The 5,977-nt window shown below is 38.5% G+C and overlaps 1 non-coding gene across 1 annotated transcript; it reads left to right on the plus strand.

Moving 5' to 3' along the window:
* Positions 1 to 645: 645 nt before the first annotated feature.
* LOC116122380 lies at positions 646 to 750 on the plus strand. The gene has a single exon (XR_004126893.1). It is a non-coding gene; the product is annotated as a small nucleolar RNA R71 (small nucleolar RNA).
* The last annotated feature ends 5,227 nt before the right edge of the window (positions 751 to 5,977 follow it).

A 5,977-nucleotide genomic window follows, 5' to 3' on the forward strand; every position in this document is an offset into this window, starting at 1 on the left:
CTTTGCTATCTGTCCTATCTAAACCTCTAGCTTTCTAATGGATGCCTCTTGCTACTGAAACCTTTGTTCAAAGTTCTATTGGTTCTGCTGAGACACTTAGATGAAGTTATTCAATGTCTCTTCTAGTGAAGATATCCTTGATTGATCATTTAAGCCAGACCTTTGATGATTGCTATTCATGAAAAATTAGGATGACTCTTCCAACTCTGGTTGTACGTATTTGAAAATGAATCATATTTAGGCCTCAGGTTGTCAGAGTTCATCATATTAGCTTGCTCTGAATACTCTAAAAATTCCACCAGAAGGACAAGAGTTAGTTACATGACCAATATTACCACAAATAGCACATACTTGTTTTGCAATACTTTGTCCTTGTCCCATCATCATATTGCACATAGTTTTCATCTGCTTGGCTAACTCTGAAACTTGCATCGCCAACTCAGTGTTAGTATTTACTTCATACATCCCTTTTGATTTTCCTCTAACACTTTTCTGCTGTGAGTTGGGTCTAAGTATCTCATATGACTCATTCGTCTCTTGTGCAGTCTTTTCCCCCATAGCACCACCTGTAGCATTATCAACCATGGCTTACCAAGCCTGGGTCAGTCCATCATAGAAAAAATTGGTTTAGTAACTCTAAAGGATATCTATGATGTGGACACTGAACTAAAAACAATTTAAAACATTCCCAAGCTTCATGGAATGGCTCACCTTCCATTTGTGAGAAAGTAGCAATCTTACCCCTAAACTCTGTAGTTTTGTCACGAGAATAGAATTTACTGATGAACTTATTATAAACTGCATCCCAGATGGTAAGTGAAGCGGGAGTTAATGACATGAACCATGTTTTAGCCGCATCCTTCAAGGTGTAAGGAAAACAACGCATCCGCAATTGGTATTTTATCAAAGGAAAAGGAAAAGTTTGAATAGTAGAATAAAAATCACGAATAAACGTTAAGGGGTCCTCTGTGGCTGTGCCATAGAATAAAGGTAACATCTAAAAGTGAATGTGCTTCAGTTCGTAATTCCTTGCTGCCTCATTCAACACTATGCAAGATGGCAACGTTCCTATGGTAGAACGTGCATACTCCTTCATAGGTCGAGGTAATTCCGCCATTATCTCTGGCTCTGAACTTGAATCTGATGAATTTTCTGGAAATTCTGGTTCCTTCCTCTTTCAATTGATCAAATTGACTCTATCCACATAAGGTACTAATTCTTTATCTAGTGATCGGCGACCTTGCATTCAAATACAAACACACCAACGAAAACAAAAACAAAAGAAAAAAAAAACACAAATAAAAATAATACAAATTAAATTAAATAACAATAATTAAAGCACGGTTATCAAGAAAACTAAATAACTTAAAACAAATTCCCGACAACGGCACCAAAAACTTGATGAACAAATTCTACTTCCTCGCAAGTGCACGAATCGCTATCGCAGAATAGTGTACAAAGCAAGGGTCGATCCCATAGAGATTTGTAAGTTATCAAGTAATTCTAATAACTATGCCTTAATTAACCAAATAAATAGAATTAATAATAAATAATTATGAAAAATCACTTTAGAAGCAACAACTGAATAAAACTAAAATTAAACAACTACTAAAATTATCTAAAACCAAATTGACCAAAACCTAGGGTTCCAATTTCACCATAACTATCCAGCTCTATGTCAAACATCTCTCTATTGTTTATCAATTTAGTCTCTAGGGTTCGCATTCACTAAATCAAGGTATCACTGTAAGGTGTTCGGGATTAACCTAGTATTTTTAACACAAGACTAGCTAGGGCGTATAGTCTAGCCTATGAATTAAAAACCCATTAAATACAAGAATACTTGGAATCATGAATAAAGGTGTTAGGAAACGATCAAGTCATGGTAGCGGAAAACAAAAATTATTTACAACATGGATCATTCCTTAGAACCAAGACCAGGGCACAAATTTACAGTTTATACATTATAGTAGAATCAGTAGAAAATATCAGTTTAGAGTTAAAAAATCATATGCACGTTTGGAGGCTCCTTCAACTTGTCTTTGAATGGGTTTCGCTACCGATCCAAGGGTAGGATCGAACTAGCAGTAGTCCACACGAAGATAACCCCAAGGAACTAAAGAGGGACTTGCTAGATCCTCTTTAGCCTTAAGAACCAAGAACAAAATCAATAATATTTTGATTCAACACGAAAGGCAATCTGGCGTGGGAAGAGAGAAAAGGGGCTGGAATTTTTAGTCTTAATAATTGAATGAAATGTTACTTCATTTCACAAAAATTCTGCACTTATATAGTGCACACAATGCCCTATTCTCACATGGAATAGGCTTGGACACCAACCTAAACAACCCCTATGTCCAAACAGCCCCATTTAGACATTCTAATTAATATTATTATTATTTCAATTAAATTAAATTAAATTAAATTAATATATATATATATATTTAACAATAACAATAATTCATTTAAATATATGAGAACACATGTTTAAATATAATCTCACTTATTTAATTTTTAATATCAAATTAAATAAAGGCTACGACCTCAGCAAATTTAATTGCACTGTGAGATTACAAAAATACCCCTTTTGCCTACAAAAACGAAAACGCCCTTCTTATAAGCTGGTTCTTAAATTATCTTCTATGTGTGTGATTCATAGGCTCCTTATCATACCGGTAGTGTGTAGTATCGCGATTAACACCAATTAATAATCTCACTATACATAGACCAGGATTGGCCCCTAGCAAGGCATCATGGCCACCCGATAGATTCAGATTCAGCGAAGCAGCTACTATCAACGATATGGTTACTGTACAATCCAATTCTTTCATCATCTGTTATCTCAACGAAATCGAGGCACATAAATAGTGTCAACCTCAGTTACTCTTGATATGTATGTATTCAGTTACTGGACCAATGATCGGAATAGTAATCTGGATAGAGCAACAACTCAATCCCACTATGGCCACAGTTTTAGTGTCATTGCTATTTACTAAATTGCGCCATGAGATAACTTCTCCTGTACCTGGGAGTGATGAATCCTTTGTCGATCCACCATAGTCTTGATACACTCCTTGATGCAGCCAATCACTACCGTATTGATAGCTCTAAATAGAACTGTATTGGGCTAGTATCAATCTGCACCAATCGGTGCACAAGGCACTCCGATGATCTTAAGTCTAAAGATCTCATGCACTACCATTCATTAGAGGATTTGTTCCATAGACACTGGGGTTACCATCTATATGGAATCCTTTGGTGGGTCAGTCCAGTGAACTTGCCTACAGTAAGCACCCATGTGTTGCACCAGGTTGTCACCAAACAACTTTGACAAATGAGACCAGTCACTGCCTTTCGACAGGGTCGTTCAATACTATGATAGCCTTACCATATTATTTGTGCCCTTACTTCATAATAATACTAGGGCTACAGACGTTTCTAGAATGTTCACCATATAAGCTCATTGGTTTCTCACTATCAAGATTTGAAACACTTGATACCCTGGTCACGGTTCTACCATTCTAAGGACATATATCAATACAGACAATAATGAATTACACGATATAGAATAAAATGCCTTTTTATTGATCAATGAACATTATTACAAAGAGTCAATTCTACAATAATTGATTGGCTCTAGGGCACCCACTCTAACAAAAGGTGCATCTATCAAGGCGTATGCACATACACTAATTATTTAAGAAATCATGAACCAACTAATATTCTATCAGGATATATGCACAAAATACTAATCATTCATTCAATAATCTCAACACAAACAACCTACTAATTCACACTCAGTGTCGTCACACAATAATGGAAATTAAAGGAGTAATAAATACATGAATGAATCCATATTTTCATTGAATTAATAACAATAAATATACGATTACACATAGAGCCTTCTAATTAGGCTACATTGGATCCCTAGAGAAGAGTTTAGTTACACATTGACATTGAAAAGAGCAAACCTGAAATTCCCCAAAAGTATGAATGATCTTCAAAACCCTAAGAAAAATCTCCTCTCCTTTTACTAAGAAAATAACTCTCCTCGTAATCTCCAGCTAACCCTAAACTAAATTACAAAATCCTATTCATACTTTTCCTCTGCTAGGGGTGTTTTTGGAAGAGCCCAAGTTCAAGTCGGAGTTAAAAAAAATAAGGATTTTATTTTTCTCGTGATCCACACCGCGGCGTGAATTTTTGGTGCCGCAGCGCAAAGTTTTTCCACAAACATACGACCTTGTCATGCCGCGGCATGAACTTTCTACCCAACTTCAACTTCTCGCGTCATGGTGCAAAAAGTCCATGCCATGGTGCCATTAAGCAAATTCACTTCATTTCTTCTGTTTGACAATCCCTTTTTCTTCTTTAGCACGTACAAAGCCTCCAACCATCGTGTGAGCATAAATTCCTCACTTTTTCTTCTTGAATACCTGAAATTCATACACATACCCGTGATTCTTGCAAATAAAAATATGCAAAGAACTTGAACAAAAAATAATCCGTAAAAGTCATGAATTTCCCACGATCTACCCATAAAATCACTAAGTATGAGTGCATTTCCAAGCACTCATCAGTGCAACAAAACGTGGCTGAGTTGAGAAATCAGCAACCAACTGCCTAGAACCTTGACCAGACACGCTTCAGTAGTGCCTTCCCAACAGCTATGAATTCAGCAAGTGGCCAGTCTAGTTCATCGGCGGTAAGAGGCGACCGATACCTCTGACATCACAAACTGCTCTACGCTTACGAGTATGAGTCCCACGAGCAAACTAACCGCAAGAGGCGGCCAAGGAAGCAATCGCCGGGTGAAAGCGAAGGCAACGGTCACCCCCGAGACGTTTGAAGATATCCACAACGTTAGCATGTTGATCTTAACCCATGCCCAAAACAAGCTCGATCCTCGAAAGCTCGCGAGATGAGTCACGTTTGCCAATTTGGCAATGACCAACATTCTAGTTATAACTGACGTCATGAGCAACGCACCGATGAGCATGACAGCACTTATCAACCTAGCCATCATGACTCAACTTTGTGCATCAATGCACATAATGGAAGGGCTTTGAGAGCCACAGACTTGCGAACACACTTGCTTGAAGTAAGGCTAAATAGAGCTAGCCAATGCAACCACAATGAAGATTTGGATCGTGTGCGCCCGCCAGAACAGTGTAGTGGAAGAAATAGCGAGTTTCCCCTTCACGAAGGAGGTTTGCTAGGCCCCACTTCCATAGGGATTCAGGGCACTAGAGAGTAAGTTCGACGGGAGAGGAGACCTGAGAAACCACCTTGACAATTTCAATGACCTGATGAAGCTGCACTAGGTATGTGACCTAGCGAAATGCCACTGCTTCGCGGTCACATTGGTAGGAGATGCTAAGAGGTGGTATAAGAGACTCAAGGCGAACTCTATTAATTCTTGGCAACAATTCTCCCCTCAGATAAGCGTAGGGACCAAGATCGCAATGATAGGAACCGCAACAGGTGCCAAAAAATACAAAGAACAGATAATTGTGGGGACAGGTAGTCTTTCTCGTGGTATGTAGAATATACCCCTCTCATGCGAGACATAAATTACTTCTATGAAGTCTCCCGTGAGGCAAAAAGATTATCCGCTCTAGAAAGGATGAGGGGAGCTCTAGGCAGAAAAGATCTGTAAAAACATTGCCGATACCATTGGGACATTGGGCATAACACCAACGAGTGTTGGACTTTAAAAGATGCCATCGAAGACCTGATATGAAGAGGCCACCTAACAGAATTCATCAAGAAGGCACCAGCTCGGGAAGGAGCTAGCGAGCAAAACAATCAAGTCTTGAACCAAGTCCAATAAGCCCCGACAAATACCAACAATGAGGTCTTGGTAGGTATGATCTACAGGGAGCCTGACATAGTGAACATCTCAAGGCACACCTGTGAACAATATGCTCATGAGACTAGAATAGATTTGGTCCCTTGAATAATGAGTTGTGAACAG

Source organism: Pistacia vera, unplaced genomic scaffold (genome assembly GCF_008641045.1).
Source record: "Pistacia vera cultivar Batoury unplaced genomic scaffold, PisVer_v2 Contig133, whole genome shotgun sequence".
NCBI lineage: Eukaryota > Viridiplantae > Streptophyta > Magnoliopsida > Sapindales > Anacardiaceae > Pistacia > Pistacia vera.